Source organism: Nicotiana tomentosiformis, chromosome 3, assembly GCF_000390325.3.
Source record: "Nicotiana tomentosiformis chromosome 3, ASM39032v3, whole genome shotgun sequence".
NCBI lineage: Eukaryota > Viridiplantae > Streptophyta > Magnoliopsida > Solanales > Solanaceae > Nicotiana > Nicotiana tomentosiformis.
Genome location: NC_090814.1, coordinates 114,926,655 through 114,935,782, shown reverse-complemented (window position 1 = coordinate 114,935,782; position 9,128 = coordinate 114,926,655). Strand labels below are relative to the sequence as shown.

The following is a 9,128-nucleotide window of genomic DNA, read 5'->3' as shown; positions in this document are numbered from 1 at the left end:
CATACCGAGTACGAAAAGTTATCTTAGGGACATCAGATGCCCTAATCTTCAACTGATGGTAACCAGACCTCAAGTCGATCTTTGAAAACACCTTGGCACCCTGAAGCTGATAGAATAAGTCATCAATTCTTGGCAGTGGATACTTGTTCTTGATAGTAGCCTTGTTTGACTGCCGATAATCTATACACATTCGCATTGAACCGTCTTTCTTCTTTACAAATAGTACTGGTGCACCCCAGGGCGAGACACTGGGTATAATGAATCCCTGATCAAGCAAGTCTTGTAATTGATCCTTCAATTCTTTCAACTCCGGCGGGGCCATACGGTATGGTGGGATAGGAATGGGTTGGGTGCCCGGAGCCAAATCAATACAGAAATCAATATCTCTGTCGGGTGGTATCCCCGGCAAATCTGCAGGAAATATATCTGGAAACTCACGGACAACTGGGACTGAATCCATAGAAGGAACATCCGCACTGGGATCACGAATATAAGCCAAATAAGCTAGATACCCCTTCTCGACCATACGTTGAGCTTTCACATAAGAGATAACCTTGCTGATAGAATGATCAAGAGTTCCTTTCCACTCTAACTGAGGTAACCCCGGCATGGCTAGGGTCACTTTCTTGGCATGACAATCCAATATAGCATGATAAGGTGATAGCCAATCCGTACCCAAAATGACATCAAAATCTACCAGATCAAGAAGTAGAAGATCCACACTAGTCTCAAGATTACCAATAGTAACCACACATGAACGATAGACATGTTCTACTACAACAGAGTCTCCCACCAGTGTAGATACACACAGAAGCACTCAGAAAATCATGAGGCACAACCAAATATGAAGCAAAATAGGAGGACACATAGGAATAAGTAGATCCTAGATCAAATAGAACTGAAACATCTCTATGGAAAATTGGAATAATACCTGTGATCATAACATGGTATATATGAGATAGATATGAAATATTCGACATAGATATGTTTCTGAAATATGGATTTAGGAGAAACTAGTATGAAAAATACTAGGTTGGAAGAGGTAGATATACCTCAAAACCTTGATTTGTTAAATAAATGGACTATTCCTAAAGTCCCTATTAGAACAATCTATGATTATGGATGGTTTCATAAACTCTCTTCTAAACAACTTGTTAAAATAACTGAGCAATCTTTAGCTTTAAATTCGTCTGAACAGACTATTCGTTTGTTAAACAAGCATGATGTAGATGTTTATAAAAAACCAATATAATTATCTGCATATTGGTATGGTTCAAATTGCTTTTAAGCCATTAACCCTTAAAGGGTTACCAGAGACATTTTTGGCTGCTCTTAGAGATGCCAAAAATCTGAATTTTAGACAGTCTCTGATGGGTTCTATTGAATCTACAGTTGCCTACGGCCCAGTATATTTTAATACTCAACCCAATCTGCAATTATCTCTATCTGATGTTAATATACTTGATGCATTGACATTAAATGTGAAAACGCATGGTTATAATTATGCACCTGGTTCTGAACTTATATATTTATCATATAAGATTTATTTTAAATTGCTATCTATGTTAAACCCTAGATGTAAATTATATGATACATCTGATCAGACCATATTAGTGGAAACGAATTTTGCAAAGTCTAAGGTCACCACGAGGAGACCTATTAAGTGGGAAGAAATTAATTTTCCAACTACATGGACTTTGAATTCGGTTATATCCCCCAATCAGATAACTAATGCTGTCAGTAATACTGAGTATTATCATATTACTCAAAATCTAGATGGAAGGATTTGCATTCAGTTTGATGATAATAGGTCCACTTATAGTAGACAGTCATTTTCTAATAATAGACTGTTGCCTGTTACTAGTTCTTATTATAATAGACATTCCTTTACCAATCGTAGACTGTTACCTGATATTCAACACATTTCTCCTGTTGAACCAGTCTATGGACCAGCTAGAAATCGTGCTGCATCTCTATACACAATTTCTACTAAAGTAGGTGATAAACCTGTTGAAAGGGTTAAAATTAACCCCAAGACAAATATTGTTCAGGATAGTGATAAATTTCTGATAAGGATATTCCTTCTGCGTCTGAGATGGATTTTGACCCAAATGATGTTTAAATGATTCCACACCAAATTGATTTTAGTCCAGGGTCACAAGCTAGAGGTTATATTCAAAAAGAATTTTTTAGTGATAAATGGAACCGGTTTAAAACTTGGTTTTTTGATACTTATAGTAAAGAGGATTTAAACAATATTTCTCAAAATTTTTATGAAACTTGTGCTTTACATAATCAAATTATGTATTTTATTCCTTGGTTTATAACCACGTATTTATCACTTTTTATAAATTTTTTAGAAAGATCTTATAAAGACGGGAGTGGCAATATTACTAAAGCCATTTACCCTCCTCAAGCACCTTTTGTTTTACCTAATAATACAGGTATTACTTTTACTGCATTTCAAAAATTTATTGATGAAGATGTTGCTGCAGTCAGCATCGCAGAAATTAATAAATTAATTTCTCAATATAATTATTTGAGCTTATATGTTAAAGCTTTGGGAGAACAGATTAGTTTTCTTGATAAAAACTTGATGATTTAATAGTTTTGATAAAAGTTTTGAGTACTAACAAGAAAATAACTAATATTGCCTCTACTTCAGGAAGCAAATCAGAATCTCAAATTGTTTTTACTCATGTTCAAAGACCTCCTGAGATTCAGGATTTTAAATTTAAATCTTTTAATGATTTAGAAGAACTTCTTGATAAAATTATCCGGTTTGAATATCAAACCCATTGATTTATCAAATGAGTTTGCTGATAAATTAGATTCTACTTTTGACTATAAAAATGATGTTTTGTCAGAGTTTAATAAACTCAAAGGATACCCCAAAAAGAATAAGTTTGTTAATAGCAGATATGCTGATAAACCTAGAATGCAAACTTATTATTACAATCGTCCTACTCCTCAAGATGTTTTAATAGAGGAACGTGATTGGAATCAGACTAATACGTCTTACAGTGGTTCCGAAATTTAAGAATGGAATCTTGATGGATTAACTGATAGAAAATTGACTATTCTTGTATATAGAATGCTTATATATACAACTATCTGTAAAAGTGAGAAATACAGATAGAAATATTTGCAAAATGATTGTTGCAGGTTTTACTGGCCAACTTCGTGGTTGGTGAGACAATTATTTGACTGTCGAAGAAAGAGCAATGGTTATTAATGCTTAAGCCACTGACGAAGGAGTTGATAAATTAGGCATGGCCCTAGTGGCAAATAGAGAAGATGCTGTTTATACTCTTATTCTTACTATATTAGAACACTTCAACGGTAGATTTACCAACCAGAATGAGACTATCCGTACTCTCCTTAATGGCCTTAGATGTAAGACCTTAGGTGATTTTAGATGGTATAAAGACACTTTTATGAGTAGAGTCATGGAACTACCAGAAAATAAGCTTGATCATTGGAAAACTAAGTTTATAGATGGCCTTCCCTCTTTATTTGCTGAAAGAGTTAGGAAGATTTTAAGAGTTAGTTATGGTGAAATTCCATACAGAGACTATACCTATGGTAAGTTGATAGGAATTTGCACAGAGGAAGGTTTAAACCTATGCAATGAATTAAGATTGTCCAGACAGCTTAAAATGGATAAGCTTAAGGAAAGAAACCAATTAGGGGACTTTTGCACCCAGTTCGGTTTACCCGAGATTTCTACTCATAAGAAGAAGAAACATAAGTATCATAGATACCCCAACCAAGACAGTCCTTATAGGAGAAAGAGATCTAGATATAGATCCAAAGAAGAACGAGAAGCTAAGAAAGCCCATCGTAAGACTACTAGATTTACCAAAAATAGGTCCAAGAGAGATCTAGCTGACATTAAGTGTTACAAGTGTGGTAAATTTGGCCATATAGCCCCGAATTGTAAGCTTCAAAAGCTGAAAACCTTAGGACTAGACGATGAGTTACGTGATAAGGTTTATAGTTTGTTATACATTTCTGGATCAGAATCTGATTATTATTCTGAGTCAGAATCCGAAGCTGAAATAGATTTACTTGATTTATCTGATAGTGATAAAAATATTGATAATAATTGTACAACTTGCAAGGGTAATACATGTACTTGTGATGATGATGAATTTTATAAATTGCAATCACAGTTTCAAGATTTGAACATGAAAACTATTACATCTGATAATGTAATAGAACTTTTAAAAGAAGTTACTGATGAAAAACTTCGCGAAAAAATTATTAATTTGGCTGCTAGTTCAAGTTCTAATTCAAGTTCTAGTTTTGCAAAACCTTTTGAAAAAGAATTTGAATATTCCCCGCCTTATTCTTTACTAGAGGTTAATAACCATCTTTTAAATAAAAATACAACTCCAGCAAGAGATTCTTCTTTCGATGATTTAAAGGTTGAAGTTGAAAACTTGAAACGAGAGATCAAATCTCTTAAACAAAATCAAATGATTTGTGATCATAGGATTACTCAGATTGAGAAAATCAATTCTCCAGCTGAGAAATCTAATGATAAAAACAAAGGTATTTCTGAAAATGATATTGAAGAAAAACCTATTAGTTTTAATCGTAAACATGATATGTTTTTAGGAATGATGCAAATTATTACTGCTCATAAATGGTATATCAAATGTAGTATTCTCATTGATAATAGTTTTTCTATTACAAACATTGCCATGATTGACAGTGGAGCAGATGTTAGCTGCATTCAAGAAGGTTTAATACCTACGAAATATTTTCAAAAAATTACTCATATGGTTAGATCTGCATCCGGACATGCTTTAGATATAAAGTATAAACTTCCTAATACGGGTATTTGTCAGAATAAAGTCTGTATTCCTCACTTCTTTTTCTTGGTAAAAAACCAGTTATACCCTCCAATTATACTTGGAACACCGTTTATTAACGCCGTTTATCCTTTTACTAGCATAGACTCGAAAGGTTTTACTGCTACTTATAAGGATAAAGAGATAAGTTATACTTTTGTTACAGATCCAGTAACTAGAGATATTAATGCTTTAATTGATATGAAGCAAAAACATGTTGATTCTTTACAATTAGAAATGTTTAGTATGAATATATTTGATACTCTGAATTCTACTAAAGTACAGGAAAAAATCAAATTGATTTCCGAGCAGATTGCTATTGATATTTGTGCTGAGCATCCTAGTGCTTTTTGGAATCGAAAAAAGCATATTGTTACTCTTCCATATGAAGATAATTTCACTGAGGATGATATTCCTACTAAATCTTGACCTTGTCAGATGAACGCGGAATTAGTGGAATTCTGCAAAAAAGAGATTGATAACTTGTTACAAAAGGGTTTGATAAAACCCTCAAAATCTCCTTGGTCTTGCACAACTTTTTATGTTAATAACGCAGCTGAAAAGGAATGTGGTATTCCTAGATTAGTCATTAATTATAAATCATTGAATAAATATTTGAAGTGGGTTAGGTATCCTATTCCCAATAAAAGAGATTTATTGTCAAGATTATATGATGCCAATATATTTTCAAAATTTGATTTAAAATCTGGATATTGGCAGATTCAAATATTTAAAGAGCATACTTATAGAACTGCTTTTAATGTTCCATTTGGGCAATATGAATGGATTGTTATGCCTTTTGGTTTGAAGAATGCCCCTTCTGAATTCCAAAAAATTATGAATGATATTTTCAACCCCTATCTAGACTTTATCATTGTTTATATCGATGATATTTTGGTATTTTCCAAAATACTTGAAATGCATATTAAGCATTTAGATATTTTCGAAAGAATTGTTATACAAAATGGTTTGGTTATCTCTAAACAAAAAATGAGTTTATTCCAAACTAACATTTGATTCTTAGGACATTATATTTGTCAAGGAAAGATTACTCCTATTCAAAGATCGATCGATTTTGCTTCAAAATTTCCCGATGTTATTACTGATAGAACTCAGTTACAAAGATTTTTGGGAAGTTTAAATTATATATCACCTTTTTATAAAGATTTGTCGCGTGATTTAGCCCCCTTATATGATAGGCTAAAAAAGGATTATAAAAACCCTTGGACTGATAGTCATACTGCTTTGGTTAAAAATATTAAGCAACGTGTTAAATCTTTACCTTGCTTGACCCTTGCTAATCATGCATGGCAAAAGATTATCGAGACAAATGCGTCTAATATTGGTTACGGAGGGATTTTGAAACAGATAAATCCCAATAATAAGCATGAATATCTGATTAGATTCTACTCTGGTAAATGGTCTGAAGCCCAGAGAAAATACGCCACTGTGGCACATGAAATGTTAACCATAGTAAAATGTATTTTAAAATTTCAAGATAATTTATACAATCAAAAGTTTTTGATAAAAGCTGACGCACAATCTATTAAATATATGTTTAACAAAGACTTTAAACATGATGCCTCAAAAATGATATTTGCAAGATGGCAGGCTCAATTAGCCCCTTTTGATTTTGAAATACAATATTAAAAGGGAATTGATAATTCTCTGTCAGATTTCTTATCTCGTGAATATTTACAGGATGGAACCCCCCCGGGGTAGGGGAAGAGGTAGAGGTTGGGGAAGATCATCCCCACAGTCCAGAGGAAGATCATCACCTTCAGGATCGTCATACGGATCCACATCAAACTCCCCAATTATACAAATGGGAAGAAAGAGTTTAACCAATGAGAGGATATCTCTCAGAGAAGAATCATCGATCGGACCATCCGTCCATCTGGAAGATATTCCAGAAGATAGTCCGTTATACGCATATTTGCAGGCATATTTGACTGCTAAAAAACAAAAAGATACTTCTGCTAAGCAAAGTGATACTTTTGCTTCCATTACAAAAGATGACAATGATGATATCAAGTCATATGAGAAAGTGTCTAAAAAAGAAATGATATTTCTTTTAGAAAATTCTGATATTCAGAGAAAAGAAGAGCCGTGGAAGATATTCCAAAGGTATTTGATAGATGGATTATATTATCCGGGTGAGTCATACAAAACCCGCTCTTATTATGAAACAATACTCACCAGTACTAGCAGTGCAGAGTTTCAGCACTTTTCTGGTTATAGCACAGATGAGAACGTTTATAATTTCTCGAAGATTATAATTAAACAGATTATATCTGTTGAAGACTGGGGTATATCCACAATGAAAGAAAGGCAGATAAGCCTTAACAAATCTCGAATGAATTTTACCTATTGGGATTATATCCAGGCATTTGATAAAGTGTTATACTACAATAATGATCGACACAAACATGCTTGGTTTATTAAAGCATGTGCAAAGATATTTGCAGAAGCTATTCCTAATTGGTTTCTAAATTGGTGGTCATACCACGGCCCGACAGTAAAAATTTTACCTGATCCATTTCTAATGTTATACAAAGAATGGATAAAATTTTTCCCTTTTATAAACAATTTATATCACACAGATCATATCTGTTACCTAGAAAAAATTGACCAAATTTATTTCTTTCTGGAATTCTCTATTCCCTAGATTCATAAATGGACTCCAGAAGTCGGATTCACCGAAGAACAAGTCCCGTGCTTATACAGGGCCTTTTACAACAACTTTTGGGATAAACTAATGAAAAAGGATTCCAAAATAAAGACATTATATGGTCAAGAACTCTTGGATTCCATCAAAACGAAAATCCAAGAATATTCCAGCAAACCTCAGAAAGAGGTGATTGATGACAGCTCAGTACAACATATTGCCAGAAAGATCTCCTTTCAGGAAGGAGATAAAGAAGAAATGATTAACAACTACTTGGAAGAAGTCAAAAGAAATTTACTTCGTTCCATTAATCAATATGAAAAATCAGACACTTCTATGCAGAGTGAAACCAGCAACGATGATATCGCTGAATATTCTCAACCCTTTGAATCAGAGAAAACACTATCTGATGAAGATTTGCAGAATGCGGAAGAATTTCTCCGCAAAATGAAAGAATCAGACAAAAGACCAGCATAGTGAAACAACTGGACCCCACAAACACAGTGAAGCCGCCGGACCCACAGCACAGTGAAGCCGCCGGACCCCACTCAAACAGTAGATACACTGTTCATCAACAGTAGATACACTGTTCATCAACAGTAGAAATACTGTTTTGTATAGTAAAAATACTGTAACAGGGACCCACGGGACCCACTTTTTACTGTTCATAGATTCTTTTCTTTTCTATTTATACGTTTCATTCATTCATAAGAAGAGGAATGAAGCGAGACCCTCTCTCTCTAGAATTCTCTCTCACTCTCTTCAAAGTGTAATTAAGAGTTTATAGTTTGTTGATTGTAACAAGAAGAACAAGTAGATAAAGTTTTCAGTTCTTCATCTTCAGGCCTTGCATCCCGGCCATAAGGTACTGATTTCTTTCTTAGTTAGTTTTTCTTCTAGTCTCTCCTCTCTGGCCATGACGATGTCCGGCTAAGAGACTTCATATCTATGTTGAGTATCTAACTTCTCTCTTATATAAACCATGAAAGAGATGGCATCTATTTAAATATAAATGAACTTTATATATAGAGTTTTGACTTGGTGTTAAGATGGTTGGTACAGTCTAATATAACACTGCTCTTATTGGCTTTGCCTTAGTGGCTTCGTCTAGCCAGCCGCGAACCTCAGCCCGATAAAGGAGTTGAAAAGGGCATCTTCTTTCACGGATAGAACTGCTAGACACACGGGCTCAATAAAAGTATGTATTATATTACGACAGACCCCTTGCTTGAGTAAAGGTTTTAACCTTCCATACAATCATTAAACTATATATAAAATTCAAGTATATTTCAATTCTTATATCCTTACTGATTGTGCGGATTACCGCCAGTCTTTAAACTCGGCCTCAGGCCTAACTGGAAAAGCATAAAATTGGCTGGGTCCTACCACTCTGAACTGCGTCCCTGGAATGGCCTCTAATTGGCTGGCCTCTACCTCTAACGGCCTGACCTCCACCTCTGATGATATGACCTCCACCTCTAGCTGCCTGACCCCTACCTCTAGCTGGCTGAGCAGGCGGTGAAGCAACCGGTGCTGGAATCATAGCACGAGAGCCCTGCTGCTGCATGCTGCCCTGATATCCGGGGCAAAATCTAGCAATG

The 9,128-nt window shown here is 34.5% G+C and overlaps 1 pseudogene; it reads left to right on the top strand.

Moving 5' to 3' along the window:
• The first annotated feature begins 1,268 nt into the window (after positions 1 to 1,268).
• Positions 1,269 to 8,004, top strand: LOC138908366 (uncharacterized; annotated as a pseudogene).
• Positions 8,005 to 9,128: the final 1,124 nt, after the last annotated feature.